Source organism: Vicugna pacos, unplaced genomic scaffold, assembly GCF_048564905.1.
Source record: "Vicugna pacos unplaced genomic scaffold, VicPac4 scaffold_16, whole genome shotgun sequence".
In the NCBI taxonomy this organism is placed as follows: Eukaryota; Metazoa; Chordata; class Mammalia; order Artiodactyla; family Camelidae; genus Vicugna; species Vicugna pacos.
Genome location: NW_027328737.1, coordinates 4,019,021 through 4,045,570, shown reverse-complemented (window position 1 = coordinate 4,045,570; position 26,550 = coordinate 4,019,021). Strand labels below are relative to the sequence as shown.

General features: G+C 32.8%; 1 long non-coding RNA gene across 1 annotated transcript; it reads right to left on the bottom strand.

Annotated features, from left to right (window-relative positions):
• Nucleotides 1–12,112: 12,112 nt before the first annotated feature.
• LOC140692740 (uncharacterized) lies at nt 12,113–13,956 on the bottom strand. The gene is made up of 2 exons (XR_012068310.1): nt 13,781–13,956; nt 12,113–12,390 (listed from the first exon to the last, which is right to left on the bottom strand). It is a non-coding gene; the product is annotated as an uncharacterized lncRNA (long non-coding RNA).
• Between the last annotated feature and the right edge of the window lie 12,594 nt (nt 13,957–26,550).

Sequence of the window (26,550 nt, the reverse complement as noted above, 5' to 3'; positions counted from 1 at the left end):
GAATAAACCTCCCAGAGTCCTTACTATAGTACAAAGCTACAGTAATAAAATCAGCATGGCATTGGCACAGAGATATAATCAATAAAATCAGATAGAGAGCCTAGAAATAATTCCACACACCTATGAGCACTGAATCAATGATAAATGAGGCAAGACTACACAATGGAGGAAAGACAGTCTTGTCAATGGATGGTGTTTGAAAAGCTGGACATCTACATGTAAAACAGTGAAATGAGAGCATTCCCTGACATCATATACAAAAATAAACTCCAAGTGTATTAAGGACCTAAATGTAAGACCTGATACTGTATAACTTCTAGAAGGGGATATAGGTGATACACTATTGGATATATATCATAGGAATATTTTCTTGTATCAGTCTCCTAAGGCAAAAGAAATAAAAGCAAATATAAGCAAGTGAGACCTAAATAAACTTGAAAACTTCTGCACAGCTAAGGACAATTTGAATGAAGTGAGAACACTGCCTGTGTAATTGGAGAACATATTTGCAAATAATGCAAGTGACCAGGGGATAATAGATACAAGTTAATAGATGTAACATGGATTTAGGTTACACAACTTAATGTGAAAAACAAAAACCCAATCAAAAAAAGAGCAGAGTACCTGAGTTAATATTTTTCCAAAGAAAACCTACAGATGAGTAACATGCTAGTGATAAAATTGCTCAACATTACTAATTATTAGTTAATAGCAGGTCAAAACCACAATGAGGTATCACTTCACACTGGTCAAATGGCTATTATCAAAAAGTCGAAAAATAGAAACTTGGAGACGATTTCGAAGAAACAAATCACTTGTATACTCTTGGTAGGAATGTAAATTGGTAGAACTCTTTGGAAAACAATATTCAGATTTTTTTAACACCTAAAACAGAACTACCATATGAAAAAGCAACGCCTCTCCTAGGAAATATCTGGAGAAGAAACCCTAAATTGAGTAAAACCTATCTTCACAACTGCACTGTTTATAATATGCAAGACAGGGAATCCATCCAAGTGTGCACTGTAGACTATGGAGTTAAGAAGAAATGATGGTTCTAGAAATATGCAATGGAATATTATTAGCCATGAAATAGTATAACACATGGCTATTTCAGCATCATGAATGGACCTAGTAAATATTGTGCTTAGTGAAGTAACTTAGACAAAGACAAAAGTATATAATATGATCTATATGTGGAATCTAAAGAATACCAAATATATGTGTACATCTATATATAGCTATCTGTTGATAGATGACAGATAAGTAGATACATAAAAGGATAGATAAATAGACACATGATAGATAGACAGATAGATACACAGTTAGATAGATAGATAGATAGATAGATAGATAGATAGATAGATAGATAGAGACACGGTAGAGGGATAGAGAGATTAGTTAGACAAGACTGAAGGAGACTGAAAGATATGGGAAATAATTTATGCTTACCAAAGGGGAAGGGAAAGGCAATTTAATGGTAGGAAACTGACAGATAAAATGTAGTATACAAAAAGGAGATAAGCATCAAGGATAATCTGTATAGATCAGGGAATTACAAGCAATAACTTAAAATAAGTGTATGTTACAATTATTGTAATAATTTATAATGCAATCTAATCTAAAAAGTGGTTGGAGTCACTATGCTGTACATCTGAAACTACACAATATAGTACATCTACTGTACTTCAATTAAAAATAAAACATCTCATGTATAATTTAGTCTTTTTTCTGCTGATAGCATCTCCTTTTAATATTGTTTCAATTTTACTCTTTACCTTTTATGATACTGACTCAAATTATTTCTATTTGTGTTGTGAACATGTTACCAGATTGATGTACCTATATTTATTGCAAGTGAATTACTATTTTTCTCTCTTTATATCATATAAAATAGAAGCATTTAAAAACATTCCCAAAAAAACAGTTGCAACTTTCTCATGGTCTCTGCTTAGTATTTTGTTCAATATTTTGCATATATTTGCATTTTATTTTTCTTAGAATAGCTCTTTCCTGAACCTCTTGTAAGGTGTCTCGGTTTTGTTTTTTACATCTCATTCAGGTTTCTTTGTCTGATAAAGTCTTTATTTTCACTTTACAAATAAGTGATAACTGTGCAAGTTAGAGTATACTTGGGTGGGAGATTTCTTATTTCAGTAGTTTGAAAATGTCTTTTTAATTACCCTCGGTGTATGTTTTCTGCTCACCAATCTGCTGATAGCCTAATGGGGGTTTCTATGTAGATTAACATAACTTTTCTTGGCTGCTTTTAAAATTTTACTCTGTCATTAACTTGCCAATTTTCATATGACATATCTTGAAGAAGGTCTCATTGACTTAAAGTTATTGGTGTTTTGTTGGCTCACGGAATTGTATATCAGTTCCTTACCCAGGTTCAGGATTTACTCTAATGTGAACTTCTTGAAGAAGTCTGATGGCTATTTTAGAATTTCCTCACTTTTTAATATCTTATATCTCAGCCCTCTCCTATCATTTCTTGTTTTGTATTGGTGAATTTGCTAATCTCTCTTCCACAAGACAGTCTTCTTCCAATGCTTTCTGTTGCATACTTCATATCATTTATTAAGTTCATCTGGTCCTCCAATAATGTTTGGTTGTTTCATAGTTTCAGTCTCTTAGGTAATGTATTCCTTATCATCATTTATTTTATTCCTGGGCTCACTGAACTGCTTTCTGAGTTTTGTATTTTGTATTGAGATTCTGTATGACAACTCTTTGGATTCTCTATTAGTTATACGGCAATATTCCATGACCTTAATTTGCTGCAGGGTTGATATTGTGTGTGTGTGTGTGTGTGTGTTTGCCTGTGCGTGTGTGTCTGTGTCTGTGTCAGTTTCTGTGTTTGTGTATCTGTGTGTGTGCGTGCCCTATATTGTTGCTGTGATTGGTCATGATCCTGGTAAATTATTGCTTTGATGACCCTAAAAAACAGATTGTGATTTGGAGTCCTTGTTTGGTTTTACTTATCTGAGATACCTCTGATAATATTTCAAAATGACACTTTCAAGTCGCTACTGTCTGGATAAAAGATTGCTTACATTGTCAATTCTTAGACAAATCTGGTAGTTAATGCCACTGTTGTCACTGGGCCGGTGAACCCTTCTTTTTATCTGATATCCCTTAAGACTGAGTGCACACATTGAGGAAAGGTATAAAGACAGGTGGATAGTTGGAATCAGGCAAGTGCCTTTGCCATGTCCAATGTTGCAAGGTACATTTTCTCCACCACTGTGAATGGGAAGTAGGGAAAGAGTCATGAATGTCTGAGTGTCAAAAGGATGGAAATTCTATCTGCATTGTGACTCCCTCCTAGTTACCTGTGACCATGAGTACTGGTGCAGTTGGAGGCTGAAGCTGTGTGAACCATTGAGACCCTGTTTCTACTGGGTACTCTGAAACTCTGGGCTCAGATACCCTAGTAAGTGGGCCTTGGTTGAAGGCACCAACTGGTCTCTTCCCTCAGATCAGCCATCATTTTGTGTTTTAGCCCACCAAACTTCAGCTGTACACATGTGTTCTGGAGTATTGTTTTGTGTTGTAGTTATTTTTGCTGAGATGTGACCGTTTCACTGACTGTAGATTTAAAGGGAGAGACAGAAATAGTTTAAACATATGTCACTTTATTCAAAGTTTAAACTTTTACATTTAAAAGCTTAAATTCTAATAAGGACATTATAAGATCAGTAAAGAAAGTGAACTAATCACCTCCCTTAATATCAGAGTACTACAAAATATTTTGTTTTTCCTGGGTTCTTTTCTTCAATATTTTTCCCAAATGCATGAACATTTTAGTATAATATATGCCTCTAAATTCTTTAAAATCATTTAAATTATTAAAATATTACTCTGTGCTGTAAATATAGCCCTGTTGGTTCTCTAGTTTATAACTAGTACCTTGCATACTTCTGTCTTCCACATCCTTCTTCCCTGTCCCCAGTGGAAACCACTACTTGGTACACTACACATATATATGAGAGTCTGTTTCTGTTTTTTTATGATTATTTCTCTTATATCTTTAGTTTCCTCATGAAAGTGGTAACATAGAGTGTTTTTCTCTGTATGAATTATTTTGCTATGTGCAAGACTATCTGGCTCCAGTCACATTGTTCCAAATGGCAGAATTTTATTTTTTGATATGACAATGACTAAGTATTTATTATGTTATCTATATCTCACTATTATTTCAGCAAATCATCTGTTGATAGGCAGTTGATTTGTGCTTCTATCCTTGGCTTTTATAAATAAAGATGTTAAGAACTTTGGGGGTAATATATCCTTTAAATTTAATGTTTTCACTTTTTTCAGATTTATAACAAAAACTGGAATTGTGGCTACATATGATGTTTCTATTTCTAGTTTTCTTAGCACTGTCCACACTTTTATAATAGTGGAGGCATCAATTTATATTTCCACCAACAGTGTACCTGGGTTCCCTTTTATTGATATTCATATTAATGTTTGTCATTTGAAGACTTTTTTTAATAGCCATTTTGGTTGCTGTGAGATTATATTTTATTCTGGTATTGATTTATGGTTTCCTAATGAATAGCAACGTTATATTTCTTTTTATGTGCATGAAAATCATCCACATGTATGTTTTAAAAAGTTTCCATGAAGATCCTACAACTGTTTTTAAGTTGTGGTCTTTGTTTTATAAATAATGAGTTTAATATGCGATATATATATTCTGGATATTAACACCTTGTTGGTTTCATAGTCTGAAACTATTCCTTCTATTCTATGTGTTGTCATATGTCCTGCTGAAGATTTCCTTTGCTCTGCAAATGGTTTTGCATTTCACAATTATACAAGAAGTGGAATCACTGTATCATATATTACATCTATTTTTTCTTCAGTATAATTAAAAACAGTTATTGTTAGTTTTCCTTTTTTTGTTACTTAGTAGACAAATCAAAAATACATATTGCAAAGATTTATCACAAAGTCACTTCTGCTCCTGTTCTTCAGAGATTGTATAGTTTCAGGTTTTATATTTAGGAAATTAATCCATTTCTATTTTATTTTTTATTCTATGGAAGGAAGTGCTCTTACATCTATCTTTTACATGTAATTTCCAGTTTTCCCAAAACTACTTGTTGAAGAGACTGCCTTTTTTCCATTGTATACCCTTGCCACCTTCATTATAGACTAATTGACCATATGTGTGTGTGTTTATTTTTGGACTCTTTATTTTGTTCCATTGATTATGTGACTCTATTAGTGACATATTTTGATGTTTTGATTACTGTAGCTTTGTAGTATGTTCTAAAGTCAGGGAGGATAATACAAACAGCATTGTTAACTTTTCAAGGATAATTTTTGAAAATTTGTGCCTTTCAGAATTTTATTATTTTTCTCCTTGTTTTGTGAAGAAACATATGGATTCTGTGAGAACAGAAATTTACTAAAAAGAAAAACATGAGAAAAATTGTAAAGTATGGAGGATAAATCATGCAACATTAAACAACCAATGGATTGCTGCATAAATCAAAGAAAAAATACAAAAAGAAATATAACAACAAAAACAAAGTTCATGTGATATAGCAAAAGCAGTATTAATAGGGATGCTTATAGCAAAACAATGCCACTTATACAAATAAGAAATATCTCTCTCTTATAATCTTACAAACAAAGGATGTAGCAAAATAATAAACAAACTTGTTAGTAGAAAGAAAGACAGCTGAAAGGTCAGAACATAAATACATAAAATAAAGATTAAAAGTAGAAATATCTAAAGAAACTACATAATGGCCTTTGAAAGATAAATAAAACTGATAAAATTTAATGAGACTCATGAGCAAAAAAGAGAGTGCAGGTTAAAATGCTGCAAAATAAATGAGAAGTTACAGCTTATGTCAAAGTAACAGAAAGCATCATAAGATGATACAACAAATTATATGCCAATTAAAATGGAATCCCTAGAAGAAACGGACAATTTCCTAGAAAGACCTGATCTCCAGAATGGAATGAGAAATAGAAAATATTAACTGATTATCACTAATGAAATTGAATAAGTTATTAAAAACAATCTCCCAAGAAACAAAATTCCAGGCCTTGACAGTTTCACAGGTGATTTCTGCCAAACATTTAGAGAAGAGCTATCACCTATACTTCTCCGATAATTCCAAAAATTTGCAAAGGAAAGAAGGCTTCCTACCCCACCTTTCTGTATAACACTATTACTAAAACAGGAACAAATATCTCATAAAATTACAGTTTAAATACTACTGATAAGCATACATGCAAAAATCATCAATAAATATTAGCAAAGCAAACAAAACATTAAAAGGATTATACAGTATGATTAAGTCCCTTTTATCCCAGGGATGCAAAAGTGATTCATCACCCAGAAATTAATCAATATGATACACCAAACTAACAAATTGAAAAATAAAAATTATATGGTAACCTCAAAAGTCTCATAAAATATTTTGACAAATTCAGTATCTATTTATGATTATATTTCTCCTCAAAATGGGTATGAGGAAACATACCTCAACACATTTAAGGTCGCATATGCAAGAACTCAGCTAACAAGACACTTACTAATTAAAAGCTGAAAGCATCTGTTGTTAGAGCAGGAAGAAGTTAAGAATGTTCACACTTGCCACTGTTATTCAGTATATTATTGGAAATTCTAGCCATAGCTATCCAAAATAAAAGTAAATAAAATATAGGTATTTCTGAAAAGGAGTACAAGAATCTGCTTGCAGATGAAATACTTAAACAGAAATCCTAAAAAGACACCACAATGTTATGAGTGTTTTTCAATGCATTTGGTAAAATTTCAGAATGTAAAATTAACATACAGAAATCTTGCATTTCTACACACTAACAACAAGCTAACAGATACAGAAAGTGAGGGAACTGTCTCATTTACAGTTGCATTACCAAAATACTCAAGAAATATATACAACCAAGGAGGTAAAAAACCTGTACTCAGAAAACTATAAAATATTTATACCAGAAATTGAAGATAATGAAAACAGATGAAAGGATATACTGTGTTCATTGATTAGGAGAAAAATATTGTTTAAATGACAGTACTAGCCAAGAAAATACACAAATTAAATTCAGTGCTTTTCAAAATAAAAATGGCATTTTCAGACACATAAAAAATAATTATTACATTTACATGTAAACACAAAAGAGTTGAAGTCACAAAGAAAAACAAAAGAAAAGATAACGAACAAACTTAAAACACAAACAACTTTGACAAAGAACAAAGAGGATGTAACACTGTCCCTGATTTTAAATTATAATACAAAGATACAGTAATGAATATGGTAGAGGCACAAAACAAACAGAATAATGGAACACAACAGAATGCCTAAAAGTGAAATCAGACAGTTATGGTCATTTAGCCCATTACAAAAAAATGAATATACAGTGGGGGAAAGGTAATCAACAGGCACATGAAAATGGTCAACATGACTAACTATGAGAAAAAAGCAAGACCATAACTCAATGAGATATTATTCCACTCCTGTCAGAATGACTATGATCAAAAATGTAACAAATATAAATATTGGTGAGGATGTAAGAAAAAGCACCCTGCTGCACTGCTTGAGTGAATGTAAATTTGTGCTGCTTCTGTGGAAAAGAGTATGGAGTTTTATCTAAAAATTAAAAATAAAATATGAACCAACATTTCCATAACTAGATACTTATTCCAAGAAAATAAGAACACAAATCAGAAAAGATAAATTCAACCGTATATTCACTGTGGCATTATTTAAAATAGCCAGGCTATAAAAGAAAATTAATTGCTTTTCAATAGATGATGGATAAAAAAGATGTGTGTTTATAGTATATATATCTATCCATCTATTAACTACAGATTTATTTATATTTATATATATACGCACACTAAACTTATATATATATATATATATATATATATATATATATATATATATATGCACATACACCCATAAAAATACAATGGGTTATTACTCAGCTATAAAAAGGATAAGTTCTTGTCATTTGCAACAAATGGGTAGAACAAGAGTGTAATAAGTTAGGTGAAAGAAGTCAGACACAGGATGACAAATGCAGAAAAGTTTGAATCATATTTGGAATTTAAAGAAATGAACATAACAAAACAGAAAAGAATTTATATATATAGAAAGCAACAGGTTGCTCAAATGAAGGAGGGAAATGTGGTGAAGAAAAACAAATAGTTGAGGAAAATTAAGAGAGAAATTTTTCCAGTTGCAAATTAAAATATCAGGGACAAGAAATTTACTGTGTGGGGAATAGTCAATAACTATGAAATATCTTTAAATAGCAACTATCAAAACTAAATTTATCTTTTGATCAGTTTGAAATGTATTAAAAATAGCAAACATTATGTTATGTAAGAGAAACTCACACAGAGTTATAGATTAAAGTGCACTTCAAAAACAAACAAACACACTTATAGAAAAAACAATTTGATTTGTAGTTAACAAAGGCAGTAGTTGGGAAAGGAGAAATTGATTAATGCACTCAAAAGCTAAAAAACTCCAGCCGTAAAATAAACCTGTTCTAGGGATGCCCCGTAATAACATGAAAATTACAATTAATACTGCTTTATGTTCTATAGGAATGTTGTTAAGGGGGTAGACAATAAGGTTTCTCATCACAACCAAAAGACAAGTTGTATTTCTTTAAAATTGTATCTAAATAAGATAATGAATTCTCCCTAAACTTGCTAAGATATTTATTTCTTAATACTTATAAATCAAATCACTATCCTGTGCACCTAAACTTACAAAATGTTTTATGCCAATTATATGTCAATAAAAGCGGAAGTAAAAATGGAAAGTCAAAGGTCAAGATTTCCCATGTCATTTTTCATGATTCGTTTTGCAGCAAGTAAACTTGAGCCATGATATACTTATCCTAGGTAAAGATACTAATAAATAAGTGATTCAAATAAATTATACGTAAAGATACTAATAAAATTAGGATTTTACCATGCTTTAAGCTTTCTTCATGTTAACAGCCCACTGCTTCTTTAGGTATCAAAATTTCACTCTGTGTATTCATCTGAGATTAGGGAATGGATACAAATTTAAAACTGGCTGCTCCTGCTGTGAGTGATAAAGTTCAATGTCTGTGACCAATGGTCTCATCTCCCCAACAGAATCTGTAAGAAATGATCATGCTAGGTTGCTAAAAATCTCAGCATGGTTAAATCTAAGGACTCCTACAATTCTTAACTGTTTTGCAATGGGAATGCAATACTGACAAAGACTTGATTTTGGATAATAATGTGGTGTTTTCTCATGGTTGCATTAGGGTATGTGAGGATAACCACTCAGATCCACAACAAACATTCTTGCTCAAGTGCTGGGCAAAGAATTGCAAATTTCTGCATTACTAGGACTGAGGACTGCTCTCAAAATGATGACTATGCTCACTGTATTCCAGGTAGTACAAGGAAAAGAGTTTATTGCAATTTCAAGGTGAAAGGGAATAAGTCAGTGATTCAGTCCCTATAAATTAGTCAACGGGTGTTCAAAGCCAAAGTAAGTTGTGTCAACAATGAGAATTAAAAGAGAAAAAAACTTAGACATAAGTTTAAATTAAAAAGGAGACACAGTCCAGTGCTGGGCTCTGGGGACTGCAGAATGTATATGCCTCAGTCCAATTCAAGGATTCAGTGGCTTGGCCCTAGCATCAGCTCTGGATTCAATGAACAGGTAACAATTAGTATACAGGGAAAAATATAATCTACCTCTCCCTAATCTGAAGAAGATCTGGTGGTTCAATGAAACTCATAATTCACAGACAATCTGACAGGTGCAGAAGATTAACTCACTGATGACTCAACTAAGACAAACTTAGTTACTGCTTAACAATCCATCTTCACACATACACACAGTGGTAGAGAGATTTGTAGTATTTAGTGGGAAGAATTCACTGGGCAGAGCTCAGAGTATAATTTTCAAAGCACGAGCCAACTTTTGACATTGGCCAATATTCTAGCTTTTCCCAGGTAGAAAACTACAGATGGACAAACAAATAATATTCTTCCTTAGAATTTCTAATTTTGAAAGTAAACTGTAGCCTTTGACTTATCAGTATAGAACCTTGTTAAGATGATCACGGTAAGAACCACTGTCTGATAAGAGAGCTGGAAACAAGCTGCTGAACCAGCCCATCTGAACCCCAGACTGCTAATGTAAGCAACAACATAGCCACCATCAGAGTTGAGCTGACAAATTTAAAACCGTGATGTTTCTGTTGTAGGAAACACCACTGCTGTCCAGACACAATTCTCCTGCTGCAAGTGGGCTCTTTTATTCTCTTGGTGAAGGTCATATTTACAGGATGTTGTTAGAGATTACCCTGGCCAATTTGCCCATTCTCCAGATTATCAAAGGCTTTCTTCACAAATGGAGACACATTTTCGGACACAATGTTACCATTTCAGTCTTATCAGATGACACTAGCTGCATCATTGTTGTTAGAAGCCTTAGGATCCCGGAACTTGCCTACAATTTTTCCAGCATTTCAGGGCATTTCACACTCTGAATATGCTTAACCTTTTATTTAAAATTAATGGGAAATAGTCAACGTCTTCCATGAATATTTTATATTTCCTAATATCTGCAGAAATTTGGTATTCTTGCAGTTGGAAAATTTTTAATTCCACCACCCTCACCTCCTTCTAGTCCACATATTTTAAATTGCAATTTGGTTACTGAATACGAGAACCACAACCAAGGGGATAGTACCACTTTGATACTTACTTTGTGAAGGTTAGAAGGGGCACAACTTATTTGGTGTGTATAAACCTACATTAAATGTTTGCAAAGGCACTGTCTCTTCTGGACAAAGCTCTGATTCTAAGAAGTAAATTAATCATAAGTCAGTATAGTTATTGGCATGGGGAAGAGATTGAGCTGTTTTGTGGTGGGTGGGTGATGAAGAGACAGGAAAAAATCCAGCAAATGAAAATGGATTGCTTTATGCCTCTGCAGGCATGAATTAAGAAGTAAATATTACTTTGCTTCCTGTACCTAACTCCACATACTGTCTTGATTGACTTGTCCTTGGGCTATGAAAGATCTAGTTTGCGGTGAAGAGTAAAGACCATAATGAAATAGTTTGAAAACCATGAGAGTTTTCTTGTTTCAGGAAAGTAGATATTGCTTAAAGTCAACATGTGTTTTTCATTCACTTAATACAAAAATGCATCCAGTGACATGTGTTGTGCTTACTGTGCTGGTATCCAAGTTAAACAAGGAAAGGGGGATAGACTGAAAACATCTGGAGGAGGTGGTTTCTGTGCTGAGATTGGAAAAGTCTAAGTAGATAAAAGGAGGACGCCCAAAGTCCAAGGATGAGCTGGAGTAAAACTGTTGAGGTTGCAGCTAACATAGTTGACAATCATTTGCCTGGATATATTTCCAGATACAGTGAAACATAAAGATATACCAAGGTAGTGAGAGGCCAGATTTATAAAGAAATAACTAAACCAAGATGAGTTTGTGTGCTTAGATTTAGAAAGGCATTAAATGCCACCCTGAGGACGTAAGCTTGTCTTTGGCTGGAACATAAAAGCAACATAAATTATTGACAAGAAAATATAATGTAGACTCTTGAGGGCAGAAAATGAAAGCACCAATTTTAATGCTTTGAAAACAGCACAAAGAAGACCATAGATAAAAATACTTCTTAAGTTCTACCACATGCTGAATGTGCCATCTGAGACTACATCATGTGACCTTTATGATTCCAGGGATGACATAATAGTGACCATGATCCCTGGGCCGGGGATCCTGCATTTATCTCCTGTTCCAGCCTATCCTAACAACCCTTTTAATACTTTCCAGGGTGAACAAGAAACTACTTAGTGCTTTTCCCTCTCTCCATGTTTTAGTCTTTTTCCAAATTCTTCCATTTTCTCTTCCTCCTTACAAGAAATTATTTAAATTTACTCCCATATTTTTCCATCAAATGATCATATCAATCAAGTATCTCTTTTTAACTTAAATGTTAATTTAGTCTCCCATTTAATCTTAACCTAATTTAAAAAAAATAAGGTTAATACAGGTACACATCTATGTTTCTTGTTCAAATAAGAAAATTGCAGATATTTGTTGACATTTGCCAACATCAATTTTAATCTTTGTAATCCTGCATAAACTGGTAGTCCTCTGGTAGATCCCTTGTAATTAGGATGACGTTCATATAGTGAAGTTGGCTGATGAGTTGGCCTTGAAAGAGAGGTAGCTGATGTATCAGCTGTCACTGTCACTGGAAACCGTGCGTTGCTCCCTGGTTGAAGTTTAGAAAAACGACCTTCTTGGCAGATATGTTGTGATATCCATTTGGAAAATCAGAAGGCTCCACCATCAGTCCAAAATAATTACTCTGCATTGGAGAGAAGATGCTGTTCTGAGAAGCAGAATTTTTGGTTTTAATGAACTTCATAATAAGGTCATTTGCTTCAGTGTATCTGCTTTGAGTGTGCCCGTGGACAATGTTCAACTGATTTAAAATAGCATGCTGATCCACTGCAATTTGTTCTGGTGGTCTGATGGAGCAGAAAAATCACCGCTGATCGGGGTAGTTTTATCACCAATTATGTGGCTAGTAGAGGGCTTTCTAATTAGAGGCATTTTTAATTTTGCAAAAGGTAAAAATGCACTTTCTCCACTAGTGTCAGCCACAAAACCAGAATTATAAGTATCCACATTACCCCCTGCAATAAAGTGCTTCTTATTGAAATCTTAAGACAATGAAGATACCAGAGAGGCATTTTTAATCCCAACTCTTCTTTTTATTCTGATTAAAAGCTGGGGAAAGACTCGTTTAAAATTTGAATTATGGTAGATCTGCAGCTACAATCAAAGGGAAAAATTTTAGTAATATTTTAAACCAAAATACAAGACTACAATAAGCCTAACGTATAAAACATCAGATTTCACTTTTACAATGCACAGATAATATCATGAAAATATGAACATTGCTATTTTTTAAATTTCCTTATTTGTAAAATACACATATAAGTAGTATAGTCATCAAATTAAAGAAGTTAGCATTTGTAGTAACTGTGAATGCCACTTTTCACTAGCAGCTTTAATACCTTTATATAGTTTTCTGATAAGATTCACAGTTGCAAGCAAAGTTTCTCTGAATCTTGAATACATATGACACTGTCCTCATTTTTAGAAAAAATAAAGAATTTAAGACTTGGTAACTTTATACAGTTTTCAAAATCTAGCTTTAGATATATATTACCATAGATTGATGTACAACATAAATTTTCATATATAAGTTACCAAGTGGTTACTAAAATTTCTGAATACCTTGCTTAAAACAGAGACTTCTTTTCCTTGTGCCAGAAAGTCAGTTAGACAAGCAGATCTTTGAAAATTCTGCCACACTTTACTAAACCCATAAAGGTTAAGCTGTCTAACTAAACTTTTCATACTTCCAGTTTCAAATATTCTGAAAGGGGCCTTTCTTTCCAAAACTACCTTCTTAAAGACATCTTCATCAATCACTATGGAAGATCCATTATCATCCCACCAGATGGATTGATATTGGTCACTCCTAGCCATTTTCCAGAGTTTTCTTGGAAATGTCAGAGAACGAAAATCATTATCTTCATCTGGTTCTGAGACACAATGTGTGTAACATGGTCTTTTTATATAAGATTCTTCAGACAAAGCCTGAAAAGCATTTTCTTCAATCATAGACCTTAAGTCCAAGTCCCCAGAGAATGTTTGATAACACAATAGAGATCTACCAGAGTTACCTGAAACAGTTGGTCCATCTTAATGAGACACATCTTGAATTTCTGAAGAAACATGTGTCATCTCAAATAACTTTTTTTACTGCTACTTTTCTAATCTGCATGTTTTTGAGCTCTGCAGCTTCAAATGCTGCTTTGGCAGGCCTGCCAGATAAACTGCTAGGCAATCACAATGGTTCTCAACCTGAGTAGCTGTGGCATCACAATACGACTGGTCTCCTAGCAACCCAAGTGTAACATTCAGCCTGTGTTTACTTCTCATTCATCCAGTTAAAATGAAACATAAATGTTGCTTATTTTTATAGTGTGATCTGCAAATATTATCCCCACAAAATCTTTTTAAATAATTTAATTTTGGGGTCTATGAAATAAAACCAATCTCCATACTTTTGTACACAAATTTATACTAGATTGGTGAACAGAGAATAAATAATGCAAAAATAATTAATTTTAAAGATTTGGAAGTTAAAGTGAAATTTGTGTAAAACCTCTACAGAAAAAGTATAACAATTTCATGATCATTTGTAATTAAAGTTAAACATAATTTGATTCAGAAATGGAAGTAGTTATTTATCTGTGTTCTTTAAAATAAGTAGCTGTAAATTCAAAACATGAGAAAAATAAATATCAGTTTATTTGGAATGTTAATAAGTAAATTGTAAATATTTATAAAATAAAATTATATTTAAATAATCAATCAAATTTAAGAAATCCCAAACAGGGGAATTTTTGTTTTAAATTGTAATTCAGTGCTATAAGTAAAACAAATTTAATTTAATATTCTAGTATAAAAAGTACAAAATAGACAATCTCATTGTATATTTACAAAAGTTCATTTTTGCCATTCTTTCAGTCAGAGGTTTTTCAGTCCCTAGAAGGAATAAATTTTCATGACTTCTGTATAATCCATACTCTTGTGGCTTCTGTTATGTGTTCCAAAATGCTGTTGATAAATACACTTATGTACAAGATCCTGGGTTCAATAAGCATTGCCTCCATTAAGGGGCAAACAAACAAACAACCAAAAAACAAAGAAAGAACAGTATATGTGGTTTGGGGTGGAAAATACCAGGTAATGCAATTTAGGAAGTAATATGTTTCTCAGTCTTCAAACAGTTGGCATTGTTTATATAATACAGCATTTTAAGGCAAGTGTTTTGTTCACTCATTGTAAATGATAGCTATGTTCTGTATCAGTAAACTGTAGTAAATCCAGTTATACCAAAATTTATATTATTTATTTCAAAATAAATTCCATTAAGGATAAGCCAAATTCAAAATGAGAGATATAATTTTAAGTAAATAAATGTAAAATCAAGCTACAATGTAAATTTTTCCTTCAGTATCTGTAAATTCCATTGTAAATAAATATTAGCAACCTGAATTCATGGCATATTATATGTATTATAAACTATAGTTAAGTTGGATTTAGTCTTTATACATAAATATTATTTAACATACGCAGATTATTATATGTGGTAACATCCCATAAAAAACAAAGAATTGAAAAATTACAATCTCAAGAAATGTAGGAAATTTATTGACAGAACTGATCTTAACTATTTATAAAAATATTCTTTACAAATTCGCTCTATATAGAAGTTAACTAAACAAAATAAAAGCCATATATGAAAAACCCATGACTAACATCAAGTTCAATGTTAACATACAGGAATGTTTTCCTCTGGTACAGTAATAAGAAAAAGAAGCTGATTTTCACATGTCCTAAGTTACACTACTAGAAGTTCTAGCCAGAACATCTAGTCAAGAAAAAATATAAAATGTATCCAACTTGTAAAAAATCAGTAAAGTATTTACAGATGACATAATTATACATTGATAGAAAACTCCATAGACTCATCCAGTGACTGTAAGAAATAATGAACAGATTTAGTATACTTGCAGAATACAAAATCAATATTCAAATATCCGTTGCATTTTTAAATAGTAACGACACATTATCAGAAAGAGAAATTAGGAAAACACTTGTGTGTAAATCTATAGCAAAAAGAATAAAATAGGAATACATCTGTTAAGTGAAATAAAAGATCTAAACATAGATCTATAAATTTCAGGTGTAAGAAATATAAGTAAATAAATTAAATAGTAAGATATTCTGTGCTCATGGATTGTATACAATGTGAGGAAATATTCTAATCTATCTTTTCAATGTTCAATCTCCACAGCACTAATTATTGAGGAGATTATGTTTTCTTCATTTTATACTCTAGCTTTCTTTTTCATGGATTAATTGATCACAGGTGTCAGGGATTATATCTGGTTGCTCTGCACTCTTCTATTAATTGGTGTCTGTTTCTGAGCCAGTATCATGTTGTTTTATTTACTAAAGCTTTGTAGGAGTATTTAACGTCAGAGAATTTTACACCATTACATTGAATACACTTTTTCAAGATTATTTTGGCAACTCATGATCTTTGTGGTTACATATAAATTTTGATATTATTTGTTCTATACAATGGAAATATCTCATGGCTATTTTGGCATGAATCAAACTAAATGTAGATTCCCTTGGGTAGAATGGTTGTTTCAACCACATAGTTTCACATAATTAACCTAAGAGATCTTTTCATTTCTTTGGATCAGTTTTAATTTCCTTTACTAATGTTTTCTGTTTTTTAACGTATACGCTTTCACCTTATTTGTTAAATTCATTTCGAGGTGTTCTTTTCATATATATATAATTATATGCATAATATATGTAAACTTGTTTCCTACACAAATACAGCCGGCAGAAGGCAGTGGCAAGACATATTGAAATTCCTGAATGAAAGAAAGCTGTAATAAAAGATACTTTATCAAGCAAGGCTATCTTTGAGAATAGAAGGAGAGGTATATAACTTCCACACAAGCAAATACTTAAAGAATTTGGCAAGAGAAAATGAAATAATGAAAGATCTACTCTAAATACAAAAGAAGCAGGATGCTATAGAAAAGAGAAAGGCATAATTATTAAGGCAATATCTACAATGACTTACAACAGAATATATAAGATGTTCTAAAAGAGAACATCAGAAATTTTAAGGGTCACAGAATGAAACAGGACAATACAGAGTATTTTCTTCTTGTTTCTCTTCTCTATAGGATGGATAAGAGTTTGTATTCTTATCAGTTAAAATAAACAGATATAGTATGGTTCAATAGAAATACAAAACAAGGTAAACATAACTCAAAATCTTAAATAAAGTCACAAAGCCATAAAGAAACCAAGATAATAAAAGAAAACTATCAAGCCACAAAAAGAAAAAGAAATGAACAAAAAGGAAATACCACATCAACTGGAAAATGAAGTTCCAAATGGAAATAAACACCAGTCTATCAATAATTATCACAAATGATAATGGAATTAATGCTTCATTCAAAAGATATATAGTCAGATGGGATAATATAACAAGACCCTACATAGTGAAGCATACAAGAGACCCAATTTAGTAAGCGGAAAACACAATTGGAAGTGAGAAGATGGAAGAATATATTGCATGCAAATACACATGACCAGAAAGCAGGACTAGCAGTTCTGACTTCACAAAAATAGACTTTACAAGAAAGGTCATAGAGAAAGACAAACAAGGACATGATATAATGATTAAAGGAGCAATAGAAAATGAGGGTTTTATACTCATTAATATATATGCACTCAATATAGGAGCACCTAAATACATAAAGCAAATACTAATAGATAAAAAGAGAGAAATCGCTGGGAACAAAATCACAATAGGATCCTATAACACCCCGTTACCATCGCTGGACTAGTCTTTCACACAGATAATTAATATGGGAACAAAGATACTAAAAGACATGATAAAATAATTGGAGATGGTTGATACTTCCAAAAGAGTACTTCTTCCAAAAACAGAATATACATTCTTTTCCAATACACATGGAATATTTTCAAGGAAAGATTATTAACTCAGGCACAGAAGAAGCCTCAAAAAATTTAAAAAGATAAATATTATTTCAAGCATCTTTTCTGAGTATAATACCATGAAACTAGAAATAAATCATAGAAAAACAGGGAGAAAAAATGACAGCATCCAGATTTAAAAACATGGTACTATAACAAAGGAGGGAGTTGATGAATTAAAAGAAGAAATTAAAAAATATCTTAAGAAATATGACAAAACACTTCAAAAAGTCTATGGAATACAGTTAAAGCAGGTTTAAGAGGGAAGTTCATAGTGACAATGCCCTCCTCAAAGGAGAAGTACAGTTTCAAATAAATAATCTGACGTTCTATGTAAACTAATCATGAAGAGTAGAGCAAACAAAACCAAAAGTCAGCAGAAAGGGGGAAAAAGTAAAGCTCAAGGAGGAAAGAATTGAAATAGGGTTTAAAAAATAGAAAAAAAACAATCAAATTTTTTTTGAAACTATAAACAAAATTGACAAATCTCTGGGCAGGATCACCAACAAGAAAAGAAAGAGAACCCAAATAATATAAGAAATGAAAATGGAGAAAATACAAAGAGCACAACAAATTTACAAAATATCATAAGGAAATATCAAGAGCAACTGTACGGAAACAAACTGGATAACCAGGAAGTAATTGAGAAGTTTTTGGAAACATTCAGCCCACCAATATTGCATCAAGAAGAAATTACCCATTTGAACAGACAGATCACCAGAAATGGAATACAATTATCAATACAATAAAAAATATCTGCAAACAAAATTCAGACTCAAATAGCTTCACTGGGGAATTTGACCAAACATACAAAGAAAAATCCATACCAGTCCTCCTCAAACTCTTCCAAAAGATTGATATGGGGAGAGTACTCCCAAACTCACACCATAAGGCCAACATCAACCTGATACCAACCCAGACAAAGACACTACCCCAAAAAGAAAACTATAGGCCAATATCATTGATAAACATAGATGTGAATGTCCTTAAGAAATAATTAACAAACAGAATCAAACATCATGTAAAAAAAACATCATGCACCATGGTCAAGTTAGGTTCATCCCAGGAACACAATGATGGTTGAACATATGCAAATCAATCAATCAATTGTGATACACCATATCAACAAAAGAGAAGACAAAAACGATATGATCATCTCAGCAGATGCAGAAAAAACATTTGATAAAATTTAACATCTTTTTGCCATAAAAGTTCTTATCACAGTGGGCATAGAGGGGCCATATCTCAACATAATGAAAGCTATTTATGACAAGTATATAGCCAGCAAAATACTCAATGGTGATAAAATGAAACCCTTCCCACAAAAACCTGAGACAAGACAAGGATGCCCATTCTCACAATTTCAATTCAATATAGTCTTGGAATTCCTAGCCACAACGATCAGGCAAGGAAAATAAACAAAACTATTCAGACTGGGAAAGAAGAGGTAAAATTGTCATGTTATGCAGACATGACACTGTGTATAGAAAACTGTAAAAGCTTCACAAAAAATTACTTAGGCTAAAAAAGGAACTGGGCTAGGTAGTCAGATTAATCTACAAAAAAAATTACATTCCTTTACACTACCATTGAATCATCAGGAAAACAAAGTATGGAAACAATCACTTTAACAACTGCACCCAAAACTATAAAATGCTTAAGAATAACTCTGACCAAGGTGGCAAATGTCTTATACATGGAGAACAAGGAAATATTGATTGAGGAAATCAAGAAAGATTTTAAGAATTGAAGAGATACCCAATGGTCTCGTAATGGAAGCAATAATACTGTTAAAATGGCCATAATGTCCAAGGTAATCCACAAACTTAAACTGGTTTCCTATCAAATTATGCAAAACATTTATTTTGAGGACTGAAACAAATGATCAGAAGATTTATATAGAATCCAAAATGATCCATAATTTCCATAACAATATTAAAGACAAAGAAAGAGGCTGGAGCAATAACCCGACTGGTCTCCATACACTATTGCAGAGCTACAATAATTAAAACGACATGATATTGGTACAGAAACAGGCATATGGGTCAATGGAAGAGAATAGAGAGCCTGGGAATAAATCTAAAGGCCTATGTTCAATTAATATTTGACAGAGTAGCCAAGAATATGACAGAGAAAAGGCCATCTCTTCACCAACTGGTGTTGGGAAAACTGGATAGCAGCATCAGAGCAATGGAGTTAGAACAATCCTTCAATCCATACACAAGAATATGCTCAAAATGGCTTGAAGACTGAAATGTAAGGCAAGACACACTATATCTCTAGAAGAAAATATAGGCAAAACACTCTGAGATAAATCTCAGCAATGATCTCCTAGAACAGCCTATCCAGTTAATGGGTGTAAGAACAAAATTAATAAATGGGACCTAATTAAACTTCTAAGCTTTTACACAGAAAATGGAACCATAAACAAAGCAAAATGACAACCTACAGGATTAAAGAAAATATTTAGAAATAATGCAACTGACAAAGGCTAAATTTCCAAAATATAAAGACTTCATACAATCTAATAATAATAAAACAAACAAGAAACCCAATCTGAAAATGGGCAGAAGCCCTAAACAAGCAATTCTCCAATAGAGACAAACAAATGCCACACAGATATATGAAAAGAAAATAACTGCTCACTATCATTATCAGAGAAGGGCAATTCAAACTATAATGCAGTATCACTTCACAATAGTCACAATGGCCATCATTCAAAAGTCCACAAACAATAAATGCTGGGGAAGCTGTGGAGAATGGGAACCCTCCTAAACTGTTGGTAGGAATGAAGTTGGTGCAGTCACTGTGGAAAACAGGATGGGGATTCCTCTAAAGTATAAAAATAGACTTAACATATGATCCAGCAATCCCACTTCTGGGTATACATCAATGGGAACCATATTTCAAAAAGACAACTGCACCCCAAATTTCTTAGCAGTGCTATATACAACAGCCATGAAATGGAAGCAACCTAACTGTCCAACAACAGATGACAGTATTCAGAAATTATGCTGTATTTACACAATGGAATAATATTCTGCAATAAAAAATGATAAAACAATAACATTTGCAGCAAAATGGATGTCCCCAAAAAGTGTCATCATAATTGAAGTAAGCCAGAAAGAGAAAGAAAAATAACACATGACATGACGTATGTAGAACCTTAAAAAAAAATTTTGAACACTGTGGTTTCATCTACAAAACTGAAACACAGTAGCAGATCTACTTAATAATCTTATGATTACTGCAGAAAGGGACTGGTAGACGATATATTTGGGAGATGTAGATTTATAAATGTTATCCATTATATATAAAAATAGATGTTTCCAAATTTCTTTTCTATGATACAGGGCGGTAAGTTAAATATCGTGAAATAATGTTTAATAGGCACAGAAATATATGCATGTATGGGAACACTGTGCTATACACCACAGATTGACACATTGTAAATGGCATACTTCAATGATATATAAATGAATAAATATGTAAATAAATAAATAAATAGATAAATAAATAAATAATGTTTAATAATAAAAGAAATACAAAGATTCACACTTCTTATATTTACACATCAAGATTCTAGGAGTAAATAGTAAGAATAAAGAAGAAAATTGAATGAATGAGAGCAAGGCAAATAACAAGAGAAACAATTGAAAAGATAAAAAATAATTATACCTAAGTCTGTTTCTTTTCAACATAAAGTAGACAAAAGTTTAGGTTGGTTAAGAAAATAATGACTCAAATAAAATTAGAAATAAAAGAGCAGATATTACCACTGATGTTGTAGAGGTGCATAGCATCATAAAAGATTACCTCTAGCTAACGATTTGAATGACCTAGATCAAAAGACAGATTCCCAGAAACATATGTCTTCCAATACTGAATCAAGAAGAAATTAGAAAGTTAAATACAGCAAAAGTGTGTAAGAGTAAATCAGTAATCCAAACCTCCCAAACCAGAAAACAATTACAAGATGACTTTACTGGTGAAATCTGTCATATATTTGAAGACAATTTTTCACCAATTCTTCCCCAAAACTTTCAAGAATTTGAAGGGGGTGAAAGATTCCAAAGATGTTTTTTGATGCCAGCTTTATTGCACAACCAAGCTAAAAAGGAGATTAGATGCAAAATATAGAACATTATCCCTGATGAATATTTGTGCCAAAATTCTCAACACAAGCAAAATGAATTCAACAACACATTTAACATATCATACACATATATGTGTAAAGGGATATACCACTGGGTTTAAGAATACTTTAAAATATTCAAATCAATAAAGGTGACATGTCACAATAATAGAATGAGAAATGAAACTCATAATCATCTCAATAGGTGCAGAAAGAGCATTGTATATAATGCAACATCCTTTTAAGATACTCCCAACATATTAAATTAACCCTTCAGTGGCAAGATTTCATACACACACAAACACTGTGTGGAGAGAAGCGAAGCAGTTCTCTGTTTATTGATTCATAAAAAAGGTCTTATATAGGACATACACAATGCCTGACATATCATCTAAGTTATAACAATGTTAATAATGTTAAACTATTTTTGTCCCCACGCTCCTGCAGTAAGAACAGGATGTTAAATGATCAAGGATTGTTTTAAAGTTCATCACGGAACTTCATTAAGTAGGTCATCTCTTATCAAGCCGGCTTTGCCTGTCTTAGGTTGTCCTTCTCTGACGATCTTACCCATCATAGGCTATCCAGCCTTCCATACTGGATATATTGAGTAGGCCATTTCTTATCCAGCCTGTATATGTGACATTCCTCACAGTTTGTTTATCAGTTCAGCCCATGGGCTTATTCTCTAGAGCCTCCAGACAGGGGCCTACAAACCCAACATCCTTTGACAGAAAAATGAATGAAGAAAATTTGATGTATATATGCAATGCAATCAATACTTTGCATTCCTATCAACACTGTCCATGGTGTTCCTTTTAGTACACAATCTCACCAACATCTATTTCTTTTCTTTTTGATGAGAGCCTTCTGACAAGTGTGAGGTCTTGTCTCATTTTTGGTTTATGACTTTCCCAATAATTTATAGCTCTGAACATATTTTCATGTGTCATTTTGCCAACTGTATGTTTTTGACAGAAAATTGATTCAGATCTATCTATCCAGTTCCTATGGACACTTTTTTTAACTGGATTGTTTGGTCTTTTTTTGTTTTTGTGGTGTATGAATTTCCCATATAGTTGCATATTAACTCTTGTTTGGAAAATATCACTTGCAAATATATTCTCCCATTGTGTTCATTGACTTTTCATTTTATTGATCATTTCTTCTGCAGTGTAAATCTGTTTAGAGTGATACAATCATATTTTGTTTGTTTTCCATCTGCTTCCCTTGGCAGAGGAGACATATTGAGAATCAAATTAAGTCCAATGTCAGAGTGTACTTCTTATATTTTACACTAGGATTCATTTTAGGTATTGCTGGATTTAGTTTATTAATAATAATTTTTTGAATTTTGCATCTATTTCAATCAAAGTTATTGGCTTGAAATTCTCTTTGCTTGTACTTTGTTTGTTGGCTTTGCTATCAGGGTAATGAAAGCTTCATAGAATTAATATGGGAGTTCCCTACATCTTCACTATTTTTGAATAGTTTGAAGAGTATAAGTCCTGCTTTGTATTTTTGTGCAGTTCTCCACGGGAGCTGTTTAAATCTGCACCAATGTTTAATGATTTTTTTACATGCAAATTCTATCTTTCTTCTAGTAAACAGTTTGTTCAAATTATTTGTTTCTCCTTATCTCGGTCTATTTCTAGACATTTGTCTATTTCTTCTAAGTTGTCCAGTTTATTGGCATGTAATTGGTGACAAAATATTCCCTTTTCTGTATATCTGAGGGAACAATTGTTATTTCTTCACTTTTATTTCTGAATTTATTTCTTTGGAGCATCTCTCTTTTCTTCATGATGCACCTGGATAGAGGTTTTTTGATTTTGCTTATCTTAAAAAGAAAACAAAAAACAAAATCGTTGGTTTTACTACTTTTTGAATAGTTGTTTTTGCTCTCTAATTTATATTAACACCTGTAATATTTAGGATCATGTTTTTTTCTTTTTTTAACTTTTTTAAATTGATTTTTAATCATTTTACAAAGTTGTTTCATAGTCCATTTTAGAGCACAATTTTTTAGGTACAATGAATATATATACATTTTTTCTCCCATTTTTTCCCCTGTGAGCTGCCGTTAAGACCTTTTATATATTTCTCTGTGCTATAGAGTACAATCCTGTATATGTATTTTACAATTTTGACCTCCCAGCCTATCTCTTCCCACACCCCACCCCTTGGCAACCAACACTTTGTATTCTCTGCCTGCGAGTATATTTCTGTTTTGTATTTATGCGTTTTTTGCTTGGTTTTGTTTTGTTTTTTGATTCCACACATGAGCCATCTCATATGGTATATTTCTTTCTCTTTCTGGCTTACTTCACTTAGACTGATTTTCTCCTGGACCATCCATGTTGCTGAAAATGGCATTATGTTGTCAGTTTATAAGAATGACTACTATTCCATTGTATAAATATACCACCTCTTCTTTATCCAGTCAACTGTCGATGGATATTTAGGCTGTTTCCATGTCTTGGCTATTATAAATAGTGCTGGCTATGAACATTGGGGTGCAGGTGTCTTCCTGAAGTAGGGTTCCTTCTGGATTTATGCCCATGAGCGGGATTCTTGGGTCATATGGTAAGTCTATTCCAAAGCTTTTGAGGAATCTCCATCCTGTTTTCCACAGTGGCTTCACCAACCTGCATTGCCCCCAGCAGTGAAGGACGGTTCCCTTTATTCCACAGGCTCTCCAGCATTTGTCATTTGTGGATTTTTGAATGATGGCCATTCTGACTGGTGTGAGGTGATAACTCATTGCAGTTTTGATTTGCATTTCTCTGATCATCAGTGATATTGAGCATTTTCTGATGTTCCTTTTGATCATTTGTATGTCTTCCTTGGAGAATTGCTTGTTTAGGTCTTCTGCCCAATTTTGGATTGGGTTGTTTATTTTTTCTTATTCAGTTGGATGATCTGCTTATATACTCGGGAGATCAAGCCTTTGACGGTTTCATATGCAAATTTTTTCCCCATTCCGTAAGTTGTCTTGTTGTTTTACTTCCGGTGTCTTTACTGTGCAGGAGCTTGTAAGTTTCATTAGTTCTCATTTGTTTATTCTTGCTTTTATTTCTTCTACGAGAAAATTTTCGAGACGTATGTCAGATAACATTTTGTCTATATTTTCCTCTTGGAGGTTTATTGTATCTTGTCTTATGTTTAAGTGTTTTATCTGTTTTGAGCTTATTTTTTTCTATGGTGTTCTAGCTTCTTTGGGAGTGTTCTAGCTTCATTGAATTACATGCTGCTGTCCAGTTTTCCCAACACGAGTTGCTGAAGACACTATCTCTATTCCATTGTAATTTCTTGCATCCTTTGTCTAAGATAAATTTACCAAACTTTCGTGGGTTCATTTCTGGGATTTCTTTTCTGTTCCATTGACATATATGTTTGTTTTTCTACCAATACACTGTTGTCATGTTGACTATAGCTCTATAGTATTATCTGAATTGTTAGCGTAAAGAAATGCCACTGATATTTGAAGCATAATCTTGTATCCTGCTACCTTGCTGAATCCTTTGATCAGCTGCAGTAAATTTTGTCTGGATCTTGTAGGGTTTTCTATATATTGTAACATATTCTCTGCATATAGTGAGACTTTTACCTCTTCCTTTCCAATTTGCATCCACTTTACTTCTCTCTCTTGTTTGATTGCTGTGGCTAGGACTTCCAAGACTTTCTTGAGTAGGAGTCGTGATAGTGTACACCCTTTTACTGTCCTAGATTTTAGTGGGAAGAATTTCACTTTCTCACCATTGAGTATTATGCTGGCCGTAGGTTTGTTATCAATAGCTTTCATTATGTTAAGATATATTCCCTCTATGCCCACTTTGGTGAGAATTTTTACCATACGTGGGTGTTGAATTTTATCAAATGCTTTCCTGCATCTATTGAGATGATCATGTGGTTTTGGTTCTTTCTCTGGTTGATGTGCTTTATTACATTGATTGATTTGCATATGTTGAACCACCCCTGTGTCCCTGGCATGATCCCCAATTGGTCATGATGTATAATCTTTTTTCTGTGTTGTTGGATTATATTTGCTACTATTTTGGTGAGGATTTTGGTGTCTGTGTTCATCAATGATATTGGTTTATAATACTCTTTTTTGGTAGTGTCTTTGCCTGGTTGTGGTATCAGGGTGATTGTGGTTTCATAGAATGACTTTGGGAATATTCCTTTCTTTTCAAACATCTGGAAGAGTTTGAGAAGGACTAGTATGAGTTCTTCTGTTATGTTTGGTAGAATTCCTCAGTGAATCCATCCGGTCATGGACTGCTATTTGTAGGGAAGTTTTATATTGCTATTTTGATTTCATTTCTGGTGCTCTGCTTTTTCAAGGGGTCAGTTACGTCTTGATTCAGTCTTGGTGGACAGTATGATTACAGAAACTTGTCCAGCTATTGTAGGTAACACCGTTTGGTTTAATATATTTTCATACTATTCTCATATGATATTCTGTTTTTCTAAATTTTGTGGTAATTTCTGCATTCTCATTTCTTATTTGGTAATTTGTACTCTCTCTCTTTTCTTCTTTTTGACTTTGGCCACAGGTTTGTCGATTTTACTTACTTCTTGGAAAAACCAGCTTTTGAATTGATTGATTTTTTCCTGTGTTCTTTTCGATCTCTGTGTTATTTATTTCCTACCCTATATTTATGATTTCCTTCCTTCCACTGTCTTTTGGGTATTTTTTTTCTTCTATTTCTA